This window comes from Cetorhinus maximus, chromosome 19 (genome assembly GCF_964194155.1).
Source record: "Cetorhinus maximus chromosome 19, sCetMax3.hap1.1, whole genome shotgun sequence".
Classification (NCBI taxonomy): Eukaryota; Metazoa; Chordata; class Chondrichthyes; order Lamniformes; family Cetorhinidae; genus Cetorhinus; species Cetorhinus maximus.
In genome coordinates, this window is record NC_135897.1 from 32,912,788 (window position 1) to 32,936,520 (window position 23,733).

A 23,733-nucleotide genomic window follows, 5' to 3' on the forward strand; every position below is an offset into this window, starting at 1 on the left:
TCTGGCAGCATCGGCGGAGAAGAAAAGAGTTGACGTTTCGAGTCCTCATGACCCTTCAACAGAACTGAGTGTAGTTAGGAGAGAGGTGAAATATAAGCTGGTTTAAGGTGGGGGCGGGGGGGAGAGAGAAGTTGAGGGTGGGGTGGTTGTGGGGACAAGCAAGCAGTGATAGGAGCAGATAATCAAAAGATGTCACAGACAAAAGGATCAAAGAGGTGTTGAAGGTGGTGATATTATCTAAGAAAAGTGCTAATTAAGAATGGATGGCAGGATACTCAAGGTACAGCTCTAGTGGGGGTGGGGTGGAAAGACTAACAAGGTATTAGTTGTAGATTTAAAAATAATGGAAATAGGTGGGAAAAGAAGAAACTATATAAATTATTGAAAAAAAAACAAAAGGGAGGGGGAAGAAACAGGGTGGGGATGGGGGGAGGGGGAGTTTAAGATCTAAAGTTGTTGAATTCAATATTCAGCCCGGAAGGCTGTAAAGTGCCTAGTCGGAAGATGAGGTGCTGTTCCTCCAGTTTGCGTTGGGCTTCACTGGAACAATGCAGCAAGCCAAGGACAGACATGTGGGCAAGAGAGCAGGGTGGAGTGTTAAAATGGCAAGCGACAGGGAGGTTTGGGTCTTTCTTGCGGACAGACCGCAGGTGTTCTGCAAAGCGGTCGCCCAGTTTGTGTTTGGTCTCTCCAATGTAGAGGAGACCGCATTGGGAGCAACGAATGCAGTAGACTAAGTTAGGGGAAATGCAAGTGAAATGCTGCTTCACTTGAAAGGAGTGTTTGGGCCCTTGGACGGTGAGGAGAGAGGAAGTGAAGGGGCAGGTGTTGCATCTTCTGCGTGGGCATGGGGAGGTGCCATAGGTGGGGGTTGAGGAGTAGGGGGTGATGGAGGAGTGGACCAGGGTGTCCCGGAGGGAACGATCCCTATGGAATGCCACCGGGGGGGTGAAGGGAAGATGTGTTTGGTGGTGGCATCATGCTGGAGTTGGCGGAAATGGCGGAGGATGATCCTTTGAATGTGGAGGCGGTTGGGGTGATAAGTGAGGACAAGGGGGACCCTATCATGTTTCTGGGAGGGAGGAGAAGGCGTGAGGGCGGATGCGCGGGATATGGGCCTGACACGGTTGAGGGCCCTGTCAACGACCGTGGGTGGAAAACCTCGGTTAAGGAAGAAGGAGGACATGTCAGAGGAGCTGTTTTTGAAGGTAGCGTCTTCAGAACAGATGCGACGGAGGCGAAGGAACTGAGAGAATGGGATGGAGTCCTTACAGGAAGCGGGGTGTGAGGAGCTGTAGTCGAGGTAGCTGTGGGAGTCGGTAGGCTTGTAATGGATATTGGTGGACAGTCTATCATCAGAAATTGAGACAGAGAGGTCAAGGAAGGGAAGAGAAGTGCCTCCATCCCCCACCAGGATGGTCTGAGGGCCCTTAGCTTCTTCCTTGAACAGAGGCCCGAACAATCCCCATCCACCACTACTCTCCTCCGTCTGGCTGAACTTGTTCTCACACTGAACAATTTCTCCTTTAACTCCTCTCACTTCCTCCAAATAAAAGGTGTGGCTATGGGTACCCGCATGGGCCCCAGCTATGCCTGTCTCTTTATGGGGTATGTGGAACATTCCTTGTTCCAGTCCTACTCCGGCCTCCTCCCACAACTCTTTCTCCGGTACATCGATGATTACTTCGGTGCTGCTTCATGCTCTCGTCGGGACCTGGAAAAATTTATTAATTTTGCTTCCAATCTCCACCCCTCCATCATTTTCACATGGTCCATCTCTGACACTTCTCTTCTCTTCCTTGACCTCTCTGTCTCAATTTCTGATGATAGCCTGTCCACCAATATCCATTACAAGCCTACCATTTCCCTTTATGCTGGGTCTGAGTCGAACCCGCGGAGAGCTTTCCCCCAATTCCCATTTTCTCCAGTTTTGCTAGGGCTCCTTGATGCCACACTCGGTCAAATGCTGCCTTGATGTGAAAGTGCAGAAGGGAGACATCATACTGATGCAGAAGGAAGACATCATGACTGCTGCCAGGATACCATGCATTGACCTGCATGATGCACGGCCTATAATTACACATCAGCTTGATGTTGAGGGAATGGAATCCCTTTCAGTTCTGGACCAGCTCAGAGTTGACATGCAGCATCTGCAATGCGATGTGCATGTAGTCAATGGAACCCTGTACAATGGGGAAATCTGGAAGTCTAGTAAAGGCTGGTGTTCACTGCACCTGCTTCTCCCTGAGAAAGGAAAATGAAATGTAGATAGCTCCAATAGAATAAAGCACCTCAGTGACCTGCCTTACAATATAGTAGATGGCAAACTGCGAGTTGTTACAAATATCTCCAGATCCAGCCTGAAAGGTGCACAAGGCATCCAAGTTTTTTTTCTTCTTTCACGAGATGGAAGTGCAACGGCAACATTTGTAGCTCATCCCTAATGCACATCCCCTGCATAAAAGTTAATTGACAAGGTCACTTTCACACTGGCAATGTGGCCATCACCCTGCTCTGACATAGCAGTGAGGTGTCCATACTGAAGCATGAATGTCTCACATGTTGTTCCTCGCTGTGGTCCAGTTAGGAAAATTGTTCCTTGAATGTCCTGGGTGGACAAGGTCTCCTGCTGAGAGCCCCTCTCCTCATCCTCCTACTATTCCTCTCTTCCAGCAGCTTGTTCTGCTCTGTGTGGCCTCTACAAATGCTCCATGTCAGGCCATATTTAAATGGAATGTACACAAGTGCACAGATGTCTGGGAACAACTGGTTTGTGCTGAAGCCATGGAGTCAGCAAAACCCTCTTCAGTACCTATAACACCACTCACTTTAACTTCTGCAAATTTAAACAATTATGGGAAGCACCAAATTTCAAATTTGTAAAATTGAAGCAGCAGCCAGGAGATCAGCAAATAACCTGCAAGTAGTTGCTGATACCTTTAAAAAGTGCTGGTGGAGGATCTTTCCTGTTCTGAATGAATGTTCAGCTGGGCAAGTTGAAGAAAGGGTGTTAGCTGGAGCTCCAAAATTGTACCATTGGTGTCAAATTAGTACTGCTTGCTGATTGCTGTCACAATCTGCCTGCTCCCCATACTTCCGAAGGCTGTTCACTACATGTGCACTAATGTCCTCACCAATATGGCATTTGGCATGATTCACTGCAATCTTCAGCGTGCACTGTGGATGCCGTTTTAGGCTTTTAAAGGCAATTGTGGTCTCAAACAATGGATGCAAACAATCCCAATTTCTCACCTATTATATTCTGTTCTAATAGTTGTTCGTTAGTACAGGACTTGAGTATTGATAAAAAAAAGAGACATGCTGCCAACAGGGACCTGTGTGTGAATATATGTAGCTTCTAGTATGTGTAAGTGAGCCACACTGTGAGCTCGACTGATAATATTAAATTGGTTTAAACTGGTTTGTACTAAGAATTACACTGAAAACCAATTTAAGGTTATCAGCTGGGCTTACAGTGTGGCTTACCTATGCATGCTAGAAGCTACATATATTCACACACAGGCCCCTGTCCTTTGCAGAAAGGAGGAAAATCTCCACACATTGTTCTTTTTCAACTAAATAAAAGCTTGAAGGATAGCCATTCCCAGGCTCATTCCCCATGGCAATGCCTTGACCAATCAGAGTTGACCTGCCTGGTATGAAAAACAGCTTGGCAGTTAACTGTTTTCTGGTGCATTCTCCATGGCAATGCCTCTACCAATCAGAGTCCACTTGGCAACCATCAGCACTCTCTTCTCATGCAGTATAAATTGTTGCTGCCTTTACTATTGGTATTCTTATGAACTGTCTTGATGAGTGCAAGACGAAAAGCTTCGACAGCATGTCTCTTTTTCAGCAATTATTCTATGTAATAAATGCATTGCGAGTTTAGGTGTTAGTTTTAGTTTCATTATATCCAGCCTTAATTTTGTTTTATCAAACTATCAGTGGAATATGCTGAAACTCACATAACTAAGTCATGCAATGGAAGTAGATGTGCAGGGCTGTCGGTTTACATGTCATCCTTTTACCTCTGGGGTCTATGTTCGAATCTAGCCCAATCTGATGGGATAAATGCTTCCCCTCTTTTCTGGCTGCAGGTGAATTTGAGAAGTCTGAACCCAGATTCTGGAGGATGCAAGAATTTTTTTCAGGTTGGAGTTATGACACACTGTTGAGCTAGATCATTGGATGCTATGCCTATACCACGGTAATCCAGGTGCTCACACTGGATGCCCACCATAATTAAAATTAATTTAATAAACAATTGAGCCAAAATATTATGGTGACACATTCCAGCGATACTATCAGCATTTCTTTAATTATATTGGAGGAAATATAATATGCTGTAAGACAGAACTATTTCCAAGCTGAATTGCATTTTGTTTATTAACACCAACTGTCAGCCCCCCACCCCCCCACCCCCCCGCCCCCCCAACACCCCCCACCGGTGTAGGTTCCCCTGCGACGGGGCTGGCAAGCATTGAAATCTCCTTTCACATCGGCAGGACCGGAAGATCCCACTGGCACGAGGGGCTGGAAAATTCTGGCCATTGTGAGTGAAATGGGTTTTCACCAGAAGTATTTGTAGTACAGCAGCCCATATGACATCATGTCCAAATTTCTTTCCCATCTGACTTCAATAAAAGGAAATCAGATGGAGTATAAAAAGAGCTGCCAATTCGCTTGAGCTCCCTTTGCGTTATTGTCCACAACCAATTTGACCCCCATTATTGCTAAATTCATTATTTCCCTTTATTCTGGTTTTATAGTCAGTTTGTTGGAGAGCTTTGGAATCCATTTGGGTGGTGAACATTAAGCGGAGGCTAAGCTGAGGACTATTGATCTATGCAGGATAAGTCACCGAATAATGAATCCCAAAACAATATAGTGAGATATTGTGGCTGAGATATGAATGGTTTATTTGGCATAAGTCACAATCCCACCACCACCATGTGCCACACCCCCTACCCCCAACCACCAAGCCCACCCCGACACCAGCAGTACAATTGATGTCTTATTCTGTTTTTAACAACATATTTGCTGTCTGGTACATTTTTTAACGAGTTTAAGCTTAAATAAAAATTCTCTCAGCAACTTCTCCACTTCTCTCCTCTCTCGAAAGCTTTGACTCCTGCTTGAGCATGGACCCCAGTTGTCCTCTTGTACCTTTCCTAAGCAATCATTAGTCACATGAAAGCATTGATAATGATTTTCAGCAAGTTTTTCCAGCTGGAAAGAATTGGGTGAGAAAGTGAAGCAAGGCAAGCGAGCTAATTTCTGATGTCCTTACCAGATGACACAAAAATAGGTGGGAAAGTAAACTGCAATAAAGAAATAAGAAATTTACAAATGGATAGACAGGTTAGGTGAATGGGCCAGAATTTGGCAGATGGAGTTTAATGTGGATAAGTGTGATTATCCATTTTGGTCGGAAGAATAAAAAGGCGACTTATTATTTAAATGGAGAGAAACTTCAGAATGCTTCAGTGCAGAGGGATCTAGATGTCCTCGTGCATGAATCGCTGAAAGCTAGTATGCAGGTACAGCAGGTAATAAGGAAGGCAAAATGGAATTTTGGCATTTATTGCTAAAGGAATAGAGTATAAAAATAGGGAAGTGTTGTTGCAACTGTACAAGGCATTGGTGAGACCGCACCTGGAGTACTGTGCACAGTTTTGGTCCCCTTACTTGAGGAAGGATGCAGTTGCACTGGAGGCGGTTCAGAGGAGGTTCACTAGATTGATTCCAGAGATGCGGGGCTTGTCTTATGAGGAGAGATTGAGCAGTTTAGGCCTATAATCGTTAGAGTTTAGAAGGATGAGAGGAGATCTAATTGAGGTATATAAGATGCTAAAGGGGATAGACAAAGTAGACATGGAACAGATGTTTCCCCTTGTGGGGCATTCTATAATGAGAGACCATAGTTTTAGGTTAAGGGGTAGATTTAAATCAGAGATGAGGAGGAATTACTTTTCTCAAAGGGTCGTGAATCTGTGGAATTCACTACCTCAGAGTGCAGTGTATGCCGGGACGCTGAATAAATTTAAGGAGGCGATAGACAGATTTTTAATTAGTAACGGTTTGAAAGGTTATGGGGAGAGAGCGGGAAATTTGAGTTGAGGCCGAAATGAGATCAGCCATGATCGTATTGAATGGTGGGACAGGCTTGAGGGGCTGAATTGCCTACTCCTGCTCCTAGTTCTTATGCTCTTATGTCCACATGTGTACACTACCAACCCGAATTGTTGGCAATGTGAGTGTGGTTCTTAGTCAGTTGCTTTTCAGCTCTGTAATACGGGGTCTTATGCTAATGTTAGGTCAGGTGAAGAAGGGTCAAAGTGGTGCGCTCTTTTCCCACTGCTTTCTTTGATCCCAACAGTTTTTTTTAAAAGGATGTGCTTACCAATTCAGTGAATATTTAACTGCTTATGTGCTGAAACTATATAAGACACAAACAGACAGGTTTCCTTGAGTTTTAAAATAGAAAAGGTAATACTTATTGTACTTAACCCAGTCTAAATAAAAATAATAAAAATGCTCCGACTTTCAAACACGCGCGCACACACACACACACACACACACAATTATTCAAAGTTCGCACACACACTAATAGATTGCAGACTTGTTGGATAGATTAAGCAAATTAAAGTCCAGTAACATTAAAGGGGTATAGGGTTCTTGAAGGTTGCTGACTTGGCTGGCTTCATGCTTAACTCAATGGTCCTTCTGGGCCAGTGTTGAGGCAGTTTAGTGAAGTAGATGGGCGATTTATCCATTCTTCTGAAGATAGCAGCTGCAGGGTTGAGATCTTTATTAAAAATCTCTGTAGTACACGGAGGGTCAAAAACAGCAGACAGGGTTCGAAACTTGAAGTTGTATGGAGAGAGAGAGTATGAGAGGCCCACAAAGGGATCTTGCTCCTTCAGCATCTCTGCAGAGAAAACAGGTGCATAAACAAACAAAAGGATAGCTTCTTTGTAACATGACCCTCTCTCTCCAACTGCCCATTTACACCAAATATCATTGTGTCATAGTGTATTCCAGGTGCATGGCTTATATGATTAGATGATATCTGGACAATTTTCTTTCACAGCCAGAGGCCCATTGTCCAAGTGATTACATCTAATGGTTGGTCCTCACTCAGTTGAATACCCAGGGTCAGAATCTTCCGTTTGGCACGTGTAAAATGACACGCTGTGATGTTGGGCATGCGTCCCGACGTCACTGCACATCATCCCAATCTTCAGTTCGGTGGGCACGCACCGGAGTTGGCTGCCCACCCACCGAACTTTCAAAGGCCTGGTAAAGCCATTAATAACCCAATTAAACTGATTGTCTGGACTGCCCGTCCAACCTTAAGGTTGACGGGCAGGCGAAGTACCCAGGTGACCTTCACATTTCTCCTGAAACCTCATCCACGGGCTGGATGAGGTTTCATGAAGGGCTTTTAAATTAAATGAAAAATTTTATTAAAATACATAAACATGTCCCAGCTCATGTCACACTGTCACATGAGGGGACATGTCTGAATAATTTATTTTTTTATTTTTTCCAACTTTAGAACTGAAGTTAATCTCTTTGAGGCAGCTCTGTGCCTCAGGGAGATTTCTGTGCACTTTTCGCGCATGCGCGAAAGAGCGCAGACTCCGACTCTCCCTCCTCCCCCCGCCCACACAGGTAGCGCTGAGCGCTTCCGGGTGTGCATCACACTGGGCGGGCCTTAATTGGCCCGCTCACGCAAATGGCGGCATGTAGCCGATCGTAGGCGACGATCGTCTCTGCGCCTGCCCGTGCCCGCTCCTGAACCACCCGCCTGACGGGGAGAAAATTCTCCCCCAGGTGAATGGATGCTTTTGCTAATGAGTAGGAGATGACCCCATTCATACTTCTTCAAGGAAGTTGTTCCTGTTGAGGTTTCGCAAACCTAGTGAGGTTTGGCTACACTTACTGGCCTTGGAGTGTAGAAGCTATAGTGATGCAAATCTGCAGCCATCTTTGATTGTGATTTTTAAAAACAACTGGTGGTTTCCAGCCAGTAAATTCATAAAGTTATTTTGTCATAAAGCATAGTTTCACAACACTAACTACAATGCTACTACTTCCTGCTGAATGGGATTAGCTCAAATCTGAGACATTTTCAGTCTGATAAATTAGTTTCTCTTTAAATTTTTTTTGCGAATTTCAGACAGACTCATTGTAGGTTGAGTGAGAAGCTGCAGAACGTCAAGCATATATGGTCATGTTGTTAGAAACTTTTCTTAGAAAATCAACCAAAAGTGTTATCAACTAACATTGAGTCAGCACATAATTATCATTTAATGATATGACAGTAAATTAATATCTGTATCAGCTTGGCTCAGACAGTAGTACTCTTGCCTTTTAGTCAATGGGCAATAGAATCAAGTACCAAGCCAGAATATGAGCCCATGAATCGAGGGTAAAACTTCAAAGCAGTACTGAGGAAATATTGTCTTACAGAGGAGACATTAAATCAAGGCTCCTCTATTTCTGTTGCAAGGAATTAAGAATATTAATGATTACATAAGTGTTGGGCCCATCACTGAGTATCCCTCACCCTAAATTACGATGTATAGTATGGTCAACTCTTGCAGTGAAATGCATACTACTGTATACGCTTTGCATGAGGGCATGTAGACTAACGTAAAGTAAATTATGGGCAGAACTTTTAGGTCGGCATGCAGGTCCCCCTCTGTCCAACCGAGAAATGAAGCGGGTTGACGTCAGCCGAGTGTGGCAACTTCAATGCACACCCTCGCGATATATCGCCAGGTGGTCACGCAATGAAGACAGAGGCACGTCCACCATTAATTAACTGGCCAGTTAAGGCCCTTGAGACACCAATTGTCCTGGAGTTTACGTGGCCTATGTGATTTTCAGGCCGTCGCATGGGCTAAACGGGCAGGCGGGCAGGCCACGTTTTCGAAAATCTCATCCAAGGGCGGGATAAGAGGGGTGAGTGCGCTTGTAAATGTGAGTAGTTTCTACTTTAGCTTATAACTTGCTGCTGCTTGCTTGTGTGAACAGGGCAGCTTCATTTCACTTCAGAGCTGCTTTGATAGAAATAAGAGGCTTTAGTTCAGGATTCAGTGTTGTTTTCCAGGCCCCCAGAGGATTGACACCACTTGGGACCTTCCAGGTATCAGACAGCCTTCCCTTACCCCGGTAATGGGGATTGTGGTCTCCGCTGGAGGCACCTCCTCTGAGGAGGAAGAGAGGGCCATAAGGGGAGGAGGCCAGGTGTCCCTATTCAGCCTCCAGGGCAGCGACCTGTGGGAGGAAGGCGCAGGTACAAGGGGCACAGGGCCAACAGGAAGTCCAAGAAGGGGCCGCAGAAGACGTCACTATCCTGCTGCCAGGGTTTACAGGCGGCGATGCAGCTACCTCAATATGACTGAGGTGCAATGCTGAAGGAGGCTCCATCTGTTAAGGGAGACAGTGACCTCCATCTGTTAGATGATCGGCCCTGAGATCAGCTCCGACTGTGTGGGTGGACATCCCATGCCAGTGGCACTGAAGGTCACAGTTGCCCTCAACTTCTATGCCTCCGGCTCTTTCCAGGGGTCAGTGGGTGATCTTTGTGGAGTCTCCCAATCAGCTGTCCAAGTTGTGTAAAGCTGGTGACAGACGCTCTGTTCAGGCGTGCATTGACTTTCATTCACTACCACATGGACAAAGCCAGCCAGGCAGAGTGAGCCAGAGGCTTTGCCATGATTGCTGGGTTCCCACGCATCCAGGGTACAATCAACTGCACACATGTGGCCATCAAGGCGCCAGCGGGTGAGCGGAGCCTTCGTCAACAGGACGAGATTCCACTCCATGAACGTGCAGATAGTGTGTGACCACAGGATGCAGACTCTGCAAATCTATGCAAGGTATCCAGGCAGCTGCCATGATGCTTACATCCTGAGACACTCTCAGGTGCCGAGGCTTTTCAGTGCTCCTGCCCGGCTTGATGGATGGCTGTTGGGCGACAAGGGCTATCCCCTCAAAAGGTGGCTCATGACGCTCTCCGCCACCCAAGAACAGAGGCCGAGCAGCAGTACAATAGGAGCCACATCACCATAAGGGCTGTGGTAGACAGAAGCATCGGTCTTCTCAAGATGTGCTTCCGATGCCTGGACCATTCAGGGGGCGCACTCCAGTGCCCCCCAGATTGTGTGTCGCTGATAGCAGTTGCATGCTGCGCTCTCCACAATCTGGCGCAGGAAAGGAGAGACGCAGTGGAGGAAGAAGATTCTGAAGCATCTGCTCATGCAATGGACGATGAGTCCAGTATTAAGTCCAAGGACGAGCATGGTCAGAATAACGCTGAGGTTGCTGACAGGCAAACTCCAGGGAGGCAGGGACATCTGTGATGCTTTGATCCAATGCTCCTTCAGCTAACCTACCAAATAAGAACCACCACCACATGCCAGGGTTGCAGGCTCCATACTCGATCCCTGACAGGAACATTTGCTTGTCAACAACATGCACTATTTGCCATTTCAATAAAGTTCAGTGATAAACAAGTCACTCATACCATCATGCATCTGCAGAACATGTGAGGCACCCAGAGGCTTGTTGTACAAAAACACATTTAATGATATGGTACCTGCCATAAAGTTAACAAATGAAACTCAGAGGTGTTCTACATCACAGCAATTCAGAATTAAAGTAAAAGTAGGGAAAACAAATATCACCTGTGCTCAGGCCATGTTATGCCCAAGGTGCTTTAAGTTTTCGCTTGCAGGTGCTACGTCTAGGTGCTTCCCCCTTGCTGACAATGGCATTGGAGACAGCCTGCTCACTCTGCTGTCCTGTTGGCCTTGATGACTTTGGCGGGCCCGTGGAGCCTGTGTTGACCCTGCCTGGGAGGGAGCAGCCAGTGCCACAGCTGGCATCTCCCCAGTCACTGCAGCCTCATCAGATGCCACCATCACTGGCAGACGGGCACAGGAGCTGCTGCCCTCATCCAGAGCACCCTGAGAGGAGTCCACAGAGAAGGCAGGCAGCTCATGCGCCAACGTGAGGTCGCTCTGAACGTCTCTGCTCACCATTGATGGATGGGCACCGAGCTGGGATGCTGAGTGACCAATCCATCTCCCACACTGACAGTGACCACCTGAGGTCATTACTGGTGTGAGGGCTTGCAGGTCCGAACGCATCCCTAGGAACCCCTGATTCAACTCCTGGAGCAGCCTCTCCATGAGATTCGCCGCTCTCTCCATGGAGGAGGCATTGCGCTTGGCCATGAGGTTCATTGCATTGCTCACACTCCGCAAGATCTCCTACATGACGGAGACCATGGCACACATTCCATCATGTATCTCCGCCATATCGTCCCGCACACCCTGCTGGTCTCCAGCCTCTGCTGCCTCAGGGACGACTCCAGAGGCTCATCATCAGCCACCGACTGAGCATTGTCCTGGTCCCCAGCAGTCCTCCGACTGTCAGTGCCCTGCTACCCTTCTGCCTGTACCTCAAGCGAGTGTGAAGTGCCCTCATCAATGTGCTCCGAGATACTAGCCACCGATCTAATGCCCACTGAGGTGCTGGTATCTGCGCAGGTGCCTGCAAGTGCGTTCTGTTGGGCGTTGTCCTCTGGGGTCGGTGGTGGCCATTCAGACTCCTCACCCCGATGGGCTGGTGGTGAGCCTAAATGGAAAAATAAGGACATATCATTAGTTGAAGTCATTACACTGTTACTGTGCATGCCTGGATGAGACAGAGATATGCATCAGGGTGCCCTCGTCTTTCCATCATCAATGGGGATTCCATGTTCGAGGCTCACACGAATATAGAGACAACAGTGGAATGGTTGCAATGACAGACATTCTGACCTCGGTGCACTGCACCTCACCGCAGCTGGTTGACCTAGGCGCATGGCGCCTCTCCAGCTCCATGGCTTCCTGCTCATATCGGGTCAAGATGAATAGGTGGGGTGGTCCCCCACCAGTCCGCAACCTCTCAATATTGTTATGGGATGTTTTCTCCTGAAAGGAAAGAGGAGCATTGATTAGTCCACTCTCTACCCGCAGCCCCATTGCAGCCTGGCCAATCCCTGAGGAATATCTCGCAGGGCTCAGCCAATTCGTGACTCTGGAGCCGCAACACACTCAGTCGAAACAGCCAGGGCTCACCCCCTTGCCCAGATGCTGCCTTTTTGACATTTGCCACTCACACTGTAAGACCTGTAAGGTCCAAGGTGGGGATGGGGAGCTTCTAACTGCTGTGCTAAGTGACCCATGCCAAAACAGTACTCACCCTTCCCAATTGCAGGAGATCATTGAAGCGCTTCCGGCACTGCACCCATGTGCGCCTCACCATATCAAGGCTGCTGACTCTGGATGCTGCATCCTCCCAGGCCCTTTTGGTGAGGTGGGGGGGCCTCCTCCTCCCGCTCCTGGGACAAGGGTTTCTTGCTGTGCTGCCACCTCCTCCAGGAGGACAGCGAGACCCTCGTCAGAGAAACGTGGGGCCGACTGCCCCACCGACCTGCCCTCCCGCCTGCCGTGTCCACCAGCAACCGGATCCATCATGATGACTTGGTGTCCCTCTGTGGCAGCCTTCCAGGGGCTGCCTGGGCCACTTTTGAATTGGCTGCCGGGGACGCCATTGGACCCGGCGGACACTGAGCTCGCGCCCGCCCCTTCTCACTGTTGCCGTTGCTGCGTCTTATGCCGGGCGGGCCTTAATTGGCCCGTCCGCTTGAAATCACGGTGCGGAGCTGATCGCGGGCAACAGTCAGGTTCCGGACCACCCCCACCCACCCCTGCCCACCCCCGCCCACCCCCGCCCACCCCTGCCCACCCCTGCCTGCCCCTGCCCACCCCTGCCCACCCCTGCCCGCCCCTGCTTGCCCCTGCTCACCCCTGCCCACCCCTGCCTGCCCCTGCCCAACTCTGCCCACCCCTGCCCACTCCTGCCCACCCCTGCCTGCCCCTGCCCACCCCTGCCCACCCCTGCCCACCCACCCCTGCCTGCCCACCCCTGCCCACCCCTGCCCACCCACCCCTGCCCACCCCTGCCCACCCACCCCTGCCCACCCCTGCCCACCCACCCCTGCCCGCCCACCCCTGCCCACCCCTGCCCACCCACCCCTGCCCACCCCTGCCTGCCCCTGCCTGCTCCTGCCCACCCCTGCCCACCCCTGCCCGCCCACCCCTGCCCACCCCTGCCTGCTTCTGCCCACCCCTGCCCACCCCTGCCCACCCCTGCCCACCCACCCCTGCCTGCCCCTGCCTGCCCACCCCTGCCCACTCCTGCCCACCCCTGCCCACTCCTGCCCACCCCTGCCAGCTCCTGCCCACTCCTGCCCACCCCTGCCCACCCCTGCCCACCCCTCTTCACCCCTGCCCACCCCTGCCAGCTTCTGCCAAGCCCGCCCGACGAGCGAAAAATTCTGGCCTATTTCAAAATAACTCATGGCACCATTTGAAGGAAAACAAATTCTCCTGCTGTCTTAGTCAAATTCCTCCATGAACCAACACTATCAAACAACAGATTAGCTGATCATTTATTTGTTAGCTGCTTGTGGGATTTTATTGACACAGAATAGCTGCTAAATTTGTTTGAAAAGTAATTTGTGGTTTGAAGCGTTATGAGATCTTTCAACATCACAGTAATCCAAGCTTTTTTAATGCTATTGGTTACAAGAAAATGCCACTATTTCTGCCATAGAAAGCTGAAGTACATTTGCAGCTGCCTTTGTTTCAATGAAGATTACGCTTCATAAAATGGCATAGCTTTGATTAAGCACAAAGACACATCCATCATTTAGTGTGACAGTGCTCCACAAATTTAAGTTGTGGTAATGCTTAAATTGAAATATTTCTGCTGTAATTTAAATCATTATGGTTGTAGTAGTTTGGTGTTCAGACCTGACCTGAGCATTCAATCTATGTTTAAAAATGGTGCTGCTGTAACCAGGACTGTCAGTCATGCAGCTGCCATTTTGAGATCAAAATACCAGGCAGCTTTATACTTTTTAATGCATTTTTTGCAGAACCTTTTTTTGTTTAAACTAAGCCTCTATTTAGTTGCTATGGGTAAGCATGCCAGTCTTTCCATAAATTTAAAAAGTTCCTTTTACAGGTCTGAACTATTACCACCAGCTGAGACACAAGTCCATTGATTGTGGTTCTGGATGTTGTCCAGAGTCCAGAGCAAGGATGTTTCCAGTTTTTGGTTGTCTATTTATGAGTAACTGAACAGTGAACTATGCCAATAATAGTAGCAGTTGGTGGAAAGAATATCTACCCATCTTTTGCCTCCATAGAACTTCCAAATCAGTACAAGATAACTTTGCATAAACATGGAGAAAAAAATTCTTCACACGCTTGTCATTGATGTTTCACTAAGGAACTCCATCATTTCTTGTTGGGTGCAAATGCAAAATTGGATCCACACTTAGGCTCAAAAGGAACTTTTGTGTATCACTGCACAACATTGCATATTTCTCAGAATGCACACTCAAATGAAAGTAAATTTACAATTTGTGTGCTGATACAATTAATTACCCTTTGACATTGGGGTTAATGATTATTGAGGGTAGTATGTGCATCAAAAAATCTTCAAAGTAATAACTACATGGTTTCTACGTGAAGAAGTGAAACTGAAGAGTGCACCCACAATGTTTTTACTCTTACTCTCTCTCAAAAAAACCCCTTGACTCCTGTGTTTCCTGACCATAATTCCACCACCTGCTCTCCAGTCCAAAACCCCAAACCTGTATATATCATGACCGTGGAGTAAAGGCCTAACTGTTATTTCATGTTTACTGTGTATAAATTATGCTTGCAGAAGCTGGGCAGGCCGGCAGTTAAATTAGTCCAGGTTACTTACCTGACAGAAAGCCAACAGCAAATGAAATTTTAGCTTGCTCTACTGAACAGGTACTAAAGCTGGTGGGATTGGGGGTGGGGTTGGTGTAGTTGCGAGGTGTGTGGGTGATGCAGAGCTCCTCCCACACACATATATATGTTGGGACTCAATGATGTCATCAGGACACATCTGCAATTTTAACTGGTGGCATGAGACAGGAGGTTGTTATGGTTTTCCTGCTAGGTGAAGGCAGCAGGGGAAGGAATAGAGATCTTAAAAGGCCAGAGCAAGGAAGTTTTAGTCGAAGTAAAAACGGAAAATGCTAAGCAGGCCCGGCAACATCTGCAGAGAGAGAAACAGAGTTAACGTTTCCATTCCTGCTAAAGCTAGGAGAAGCAGCAGCACTCCTCCAGACCCCAATAAGGAAAGCATAAGCTGCTGCTGCCATGGACTGTTGTCTCCCCACCAGGCCCCATCCCAAACAACTGAACATGGAAACTTCAAGACACAGTGAACATGAGATCTCAAAAAATCACCCCAGAATCCAATGACCATCTGCATATGTCACGAGGTTACCCATGGCCTCCAGCAATTTCCCACTGCTTTCCACCAACGCAGGAACTTGGCTGTCTGGAAATAAATGAGACCCAGTAGTTAAAATAGCCAAGCTTTTGTTCCTGAAGCAGGAGCTGAGATACAAACTCACCTTACTCTCATCCACACAAAATTGACCCAGGTTTAAAATCGTGGTCATTTTAGGATGTAAGTTCTTATATGAAGTTAGCCTGGGTTATGGATCTTCTGAAAGCAACTGATAGATTTATATGAGACTACTTGGAATGCCTGATGCAATTGTCTTTTCATCTCGTGCAGAAAGAGAACTCAATGCATGTGTCAGGCTGGCAATTTAATACTCTGCTATGCTTTAATTGAACATGGGCAGCCGTCAGTATGAATCCTGCATTCAGCTCAATTCATCCAGATATAAGTTGATTGCTTTGTTGTACAATCTGAAGGATAAAACACACATAATATGACATCAGTAATTAAATGTGTACGGTGCCTTTCAACATACTTCACAATATTACTTTTTAAGCACATTGACTTTATTTATGTAGACAACAGGGCAGCCATTGTGTGCTAGCTTAACATACAACAATGAGACAAATGATCAGTTAATCTTTTCTTTTAAGTGGTATTGATTCAGAGAACACCAGAAGAGTTCTCTGCTTTTCTTTGATTTTTAACATGCATCTCAGCCACTGCAGCAAGTAAATGAGTGTTGGTTTGATGTCTCTTGAAGGATACACCTTCAAACTGCAACATACACTGAATACTGTACTAGTACGTAAGCCTTGGTGTCAACTTTAAGTACATATTGGCTTCTGATCCTGACATGAAGGATCAACCAACGATATGCTTTCTTCTTGTATATTGTTTCTTTTTACTGTTAATGGTTCAGACTACCATTCTAATGCTCAACTTATCTCCAATTAAGAAAACAGTTAATAAAAATTAAACTCATTTGACTTTACACTATTCCAGAGATGATGCTAGGCCTCAGGTATGTTTCCTACCAGCAGCAGCTACTGCCTCCTAGTGGTGCTGCCATTCAATTGAGCGGCCAGCCTCAGGTTGGCTGACAGCTCCTGGCAGGTGACAGTACCACTCCCAGGGTCCTAGATCCTGGGGAAGACCTGACCATGTCCAGTTAAGTGTCTGAGTGGCATTTAAAGTATAGTGACCAGATGTCCCAGCTTTGCCAGAACAGTCCCGGTTTTTCATTAAACGTCCTGGTGTCCCAACAATTTGCTCAAAATAGCTCAAGTGTCCAGGTTTGCAGCTTTTCCCTGTTTACATGAACCGTATCAAAGATTTCTGTCAGCACTTCAACTTTTGGCATACCATCAGCAACTCTTCTCTTCACTTCTCTCCCCTCCCCTTCACCTCACACTTCATTTTTTTTATTCGTTTATTGGATGTGAGGGCCACTGGCTAGTCCGGCATTTATTGCCCATCCTTAATTGCCCTTGAAGAGGTGGTGGTGAGCTGCCTTCTTGAACTGCTGCAGTGGTGTAGGTACACCCACAGGAGGAAATTCCAGAATTTTGACCCAGCTACCATGAAGGAACGGCAATATATTTCCAAGTCAGGATGGTGAGTGGCTTGGAGGGGAACTTCCAGGTGGTGGTGTTTCCATCCGTCTGGTGCCCTTGTCCTTATATATGGTAGTGGTCGTGGGTTTGGAAGGTGCTGTCTAAGGAGGCTTGCTGAGTTCCTGCAGTGCACGTTGTGGATGGTACACACTGCTGCCACTGCGCATCGGTGGTGGAGGGAGTAAATGTTTGTGGATGGGGTGCCAAACAAGTGGGCTGCTTTGTCTTGGATGATGTCAAACTTCTTGAGTTTGTTGGAGCTGCACTCATCCAGACAAGTGGAGAATCAGAAGGTGAGTTACTTGCTACAGGATTTCTAGCCTCTGACCTGATCTTGTTGTTACAGTATTTATGTGGCTAGTCCAGTTCAGTTTCTGATCATTGGTAACCTCCAGGATGTTAATAGTGGGGGAATCAGTGAAGGCAATGCCATTGAATGTCAAGGGGCCAAGATTAGATTCTCTCTTGTTGGAGATGGTCATTGCCTGGCACTTGTGTGGCACAAATGTTACTTGCCATTTGTCAGCCCAAGCCTGGGTATAGACCAGGTCCTGTTGCATTTAGACACGGAGTTGCGATTATGCAATCATCAGCGAACATCCCTACTTCTGACCTTATGATGAAAGGAAGGTTATTGATGAAGTAGCTGAAGATGGTTGGGCTGAGGGGACTACCCTGAGGAACTCCTGCTGTGTTGTTTTGGAACTGAGATGATTGACCTTCAACAACCACATCATCTTTCTTTGTGCTAGTTATGACTCCAACCAGCAGAGAGTTTTCCTCTTGATTCCTATTGACTCCAGTTTTGCCAGGGCTCCTTGATGCCACGCTCAGTCAAATGCTGCCTTGACATCAAGGGCATTCACCCTCACCTCACCTCGGGAGTTCAGCTCTTTTGCTCATGTTTGAACCAAGGCTGTGATGAAATCAGGAGCTGAGTGACCCTGGTGGAACCCAAGCTGAACGCCAGTGAGCAGGTTATTGCTAAGCAAGTGCCACTTGATAGCACTGTTGATGGCCCCTTCCATTACTTTACTGATGATCGAGAGTACATTGATGGGGATGGGAGTTAATTGGCCAGATTGAATTTGTCCTGCTTTTCGTGTACAGGAAATGCCTGGGCAATTTTCCAAATTGCTGGGTTGATGCCATTGTTGTAGCTGTACTGAAACAGCTTGGCTAGGGGTGCAGCAAGTTCTGGACCATGAGTCTTCAGTACTATTTTCCGTAATATTTTCAGGGCCCATAGCCTTTGCAGTGTCCAGTGCCTTCAGCCATTTCTTGATATCATGTGGAGTGAATCGAATTGGCTGAAGACTGGCATCTGTGATGCTGGGGACCTTCGGAGGAGGCTGAGATGGATCGAACACTTGGCACTTCTGGCTGAAGATTGTTGCAAATGCTTCAGCCTTATCTTTTGCACTGATGTGCTGGGCTTCCCCATCATTGAGGATGGGAATATTTGTGGAGAACTCCCCCACCCCTCCTCCTCCAGCGAGTTGTTTAATTGTCCACCACCATTCACGACTGGATGTAGCAGGACTGCAGCACTTAGATCTGATCCGTTGGTTGTGGGATTGCTTAACTCTGTCTATCACTTGCTGCTTATGCTGCTTGGCATGCAAGTCGTCCTGTGTTGTATCTTTACCAGGTTGACACCTCATTTTTAGGTATGCTTAGTGCTGCTCCTCGCATGCACTCCTGCACTCTTCATTGATCCCGGCTTGATGGAAATGGTAGAGTGGGGGATATGCTGGGCCATGAGGTTACAGATTGTGCTTGAGTACAATTCTGTTGTTGCTGATGGTTGATAGCGCCTCATGGTTGCCCAATCTTGAGTTTCTAGATCTGTTCAAAACCTATCCCATTTAACCCTATTTAGCATGGGGGTAGTGCAACACAACACGATGGAGGGTATCCTCAATGTGAAGCCAGAACTTCATCTCCATAAGGACTGTGTGTTGGTCACTCCTATCGATACTGTCATGGACAGATGCATCTGCAGCAGGCAGGTTGGTGAGAATGAGGGCAAGTATGTTTTTTCCTCTTATTGGTTCCCTCACCACCTGCTGCAGGCCCAGCCTAGCAGCTATTTCCTTTAGGACTCGGCCAGCTCGATCTGTAGTGGTGCTACCGAGCCACTCTCCATGATGGACATTGAGTTCCCCCACCCAGAGTACATTCTGTGCCCTTGCCACCCTCAAGGCTTCCTCCAAGTGATGTTCAACATGGAGGAGCACTGATTCATCAGTGCGGTACATGGTAATCAGCAGGAGGTTCCCTTGCCCATGTTTGACCTGATGCCATGAGACTTCATGGAACCCACAGTCGCTGTTGAAGACTCCCAGGGCAACTCCCTCCTGACTGTTTACCACTGTGCTGCCACCTCTGCTGGGTCTGTCCTGTTTATTTAGGTACAGCACACCACTTGACAAAGCAACATTTTGGTGGCAAGGCGTTAGGACATTTTCAGTTCATCCTCGTATTAAGTAATTTCTTCAACAAGAGCAAAATACTGGAGATGCTGGAAATCTGAAAGGAAAACAGAAAATGCTTGAAATGCTCAGCAAGCAGCATCAGTGGAGAGAAACAGAGGCCGGAATTTCCCAGCCATGTTGACATTGGGCGCCATGGCGCACCATGGGGGACAATGTGGCAAGAAGGCCAAAAATCGGTTTTACACCATTGTCAAACCAATTTGTCATCGTCCGCTCCACCCATCAATGGCAAGCATGTTTCCCGCTGCCACACGTTGGGAGCATCATTTTAATACATTTGCCTCCTCCCTATGGGTGCCCGAGGGCCCCTGGCTGACTCTTTGAGGAGAAGGAGAAGCTGTAGTGAGATGGAGCTGCCCCACACCCCTCTTGCGTTGACACTGTTGGAGGCCAACTACAGTGTCAGCAATGGAGTTCTGCCCACGCAGCACTGCAGGGCTGATGTCCTGGACCAAGGTCTCTATGGTGGCCACCATCCTACCAGTGTTGACTACGGTGCATTGCCTTGCCTGTGCTATCAACTCAGACTAAAGGCGGATGGACTCCTCCATCATGCTTTGTAATCTGAGGAGTGCAGTGGACATCCCTTCCTGATATTCCCAAGCTTGCCTTTGCAACTCCAGCAACTGAGGTGTGGCCAAGTCCAGAGGCTCATCATCTGACATGGACTTAGCCGATTTCTGCCTCCAGCAGTCCCCTGAGTGCTGGAAGTCTGGGAAGTCCCTGCTGTCGCCTGCTGTTGATCAGACAGTGCGATGTGCTCACCAGATTGTGACCCTGAGCCTACTCTGGAACTAGCGATCTCACCAAAATGTGTGTCTCTGTGCTGGTGGAGGGTGTGGGTGAGCGCTGTGACAGGGCTTCAAGAGGGTGTCATCTGATTCCTCTTCCAAGGTGCCTTTGGAGCTTGAGTTGAGGACCAGGCTAATTGACGCTCTTGGCTGTTTCCCCGATGTGCCTGCAAAAGCAAGGGGAGATAATTAGTGCATGGCAGGGGACTGCAGAACAGGGGAACTCACTCACAGCATGGTTGTCCTGTGTTGTATCTTTACCAGGTTGACACCTCATTTTTAGGTATGCTTAGTGCTGATCCTCACTTGGTAGAGCACCGCCGACCTCACCGTCAGCACAGGAACGGTCCAGATCGTCGCCAGCCAGCTGGATGACTCAAGTGATGAGTGGTGCCATGGACAGGATGAGGACATGATCTGCAGGGCAGATGGAGGTGTGTGTGAGAGAGTGAATGGTGATGTCTCTTGAGATGGCAGGGAGTGGGATCCCTGTGGATGTGTGATGGGTTTGTGAATGTGTGAGTTGAGAGTGATGAGAAGAGTGACTTACCCTGGCGCAACGGAGGAGATCATTCATCCTCTTTCGTCCCTAGGTGGATGTCTTCTTTTTCTGACCACTGCTGCCACCTCCTCCCATTCTTGCTTGGTGACCTTGTTTGTTGGTCTTCGTCTTGAGCTGGGGTAGAGGCTGCCCAGCCAGCAATCCGGCCTGTTTCCCAAGAATGCGTTATTAATGAGGCTGGACATGTTGGGAATGGGATGATATGGCGCAAAAACCCACCATTGCGGCTGGCAGGTAAAATGTCCTTTTTCCCATCTGATTACGCACTTTGTTCAAATCTGTGATGATTCCACCAGAGGTAACATTTCAGGACGATGACCTTTCCACAGTGTTGGGAAAAGTTAGAAATGCAATGTGTTTGAAGCAAGTGAAGGGGGAAGTGTGGGCAAAAAAGCACAAAATGGAAGCTCTGTGGAAGGCAAGGGAGATTAAATGATAAAAGGGTTGATGGTGCAAAGCCGAAGAGAGTAGTAATGGGACAAGTAAAGAAACAAAAGGTGCATCTGGAGGAGATGTGGATGGCAGAATGATGAACAGCTGCTCTCCGATAGCAAAAAAAGACCAAAACAAGGGGAGAAATCAAAATAGCAAAAAAATGAAACAAAATGGGGGCAGAGGTTACAATCTGAAATTGTCGAAATCAGTGCTGGGTCCAGAAGACTTTAAAATGCTGAACCAAAAGATGAGGTGCTGTTCCTCGCACTTTATTACAACAGCCTAAGAGGCCAAGGGCAGAGAGGTCAGAGTGGGAGCAAGGTGGAGAATTCAAATGACAGATGGCTGGAAGCTCAAGGTCATGCTTGTGGGCTGAATGGAGGTGTTCCACAAAGCAGTCACTCACTCTGCTTTTGTCCTCCCCAGTGTAGAGGAGACTGTATTGTGAGCAGTGAATACAGTATATTAAGTTGAAAGAAGTAAAGTAAATCATTATTTCACCTGGAAGAAGTGTTTAGGGCCTTCTCTAATGAGGAAAGGGGAGGTAAAAGGACTGGCGTTGCATGTCCTGCACTTGCAATGGAAAGGTGCCGTCGGAAGGGGAGGGTGTTGGTGATGAGTGAGGAATGGACCAGGGTGACAAGAGGGTTATGATCCCTTTGGAATGTTGAACAGGGAGGGGCAGGTATGTTGAGTGTGGTATCATGCTGGGGTGGTGGGATTGGTGGAGGATGATCTATTGAAACTAGAAACTGGTGGGTGGATGGTGAGAACAAGGGGAATCCTATCATGGTTCTGGGAGGGAGGGGATAGGGTGGGTGAAATAGAATGGACAAGGTTAAGAGCTTGGACAGGAATCCTCAGTTTTGGAAAAAGGAAGACATATCTGAAGCGGTAGTATTTAAGATCGCTAGGTAATGTTGTGATGTCACTTTAACAGAATATGGAAATGATCAAAGAACCAGGATGTAAAGCAGCATGTGACCAGCAGCCATTTAGTAGTGCAGGAGTTGCAGATGTTGCTGTGGCTGTGAATAATAGTTGTTGGGTTGCTGAATCCCAAGAGTATATCTATCCTGTAATGTGTGTGTGTATATATATATATATATATACACACAATCAGTTGGAGTCTTCAAATAAATCAAACCCATTTATGGTTTACAGCTAGTTTTTATGTTGTTCTAATGCATGATACAATAATCTCATGTTGGATTTCCAGCATCCAAAGTATTTTGCTTTTTGCTTTAATCACATGTACTCTGAGGCCTGTGGCAGCAGATGATATTTCCCCTCCTGCCTTCGGATATGAGGACCTGCCCGTGGACGTTCCTGTGCCTGTTAAAGTGATCCAAAGATGGAAATAAAAATGGATTCATGCCATTTCATTCCACCTACTTTTCATGTGGGGTAGTTGGTGAATTGGCTTGATCTTATATGAGGAACTGCTCCTAAAGCTGCTTAGTTTTAATGTTTCTGCTTTTTAAAGTCAAATCCAGTCAAGACTAAATTTTTTACATGTTTTGGAATTGCTTTCATCTATTGAAAGTCAAGCAACCAATGTTCTGGCTGATTTGGAACAGGAAGTATCAATCATGCACCATTCACTTGACCTTTACAAGTGATCTGGAGCTGGCTTTGAACTTCATATGAAACCAGTATGTAATGTTCACACTGTCAGATTGAGTTAACTTGTTCTAGGGTTCACAAGTTCTCCACTCCCCTTTCCCACATTGTACAAATTATTTCAGAATGCCCATATTTGAGGACTTTATTGTGGAATAGCATTCTCATTTAAATAGCATTGCCCACCTCTATATTGAATCCTAGATTTCAGAATTTGTTCTTTGCCTTAGCATATGTAAGTCACTGGAGCAATAACTGTAGGTTAAAAAATTAAAATAAGGTACATACCAGGTAAAAGGTCATTTGTTTATGATAGTATTCAGTCTTTGTACTGCAGAATTATGCATACTGTATCTCCCTGTCTAATCCAGCATGTGTGTAAAGTATATTCTTCCTGTAATCAAATTGTGAGCACTTATAGTGACAGAGCAATGTGGTAAGTGATCAAATCTGTTTTAATAATTAACAATTATTTTTTAATTTCTTCAATGGATGCCCCAATGTAAGAAATTCTAAATCCTGTACAAATTCTTCTCGTAAAATTCAAATGCTTTAATAACTTTCTAATTTTAGTGTAGAATTAATGCAGCACATTAGAGGAGGACTGGATCCTGCAGTATAGAAATGCATTAAACTTTTACCTCTGTGAACTAGTATCCCAAATTATGCCGTAGGATACCAGCATGCACAAACTTAATCCATCATATAACACTCCCCCTCTGAAGGGATAATGGCCTGTTTATTTTAAAGTGATTTAATGCATCCACTAAAACAACAAAACGAGAAACCTCAGACAAGTGTGTCAAATGCTTGTTCATTAGTATTACTAACTCTAGAGCCAA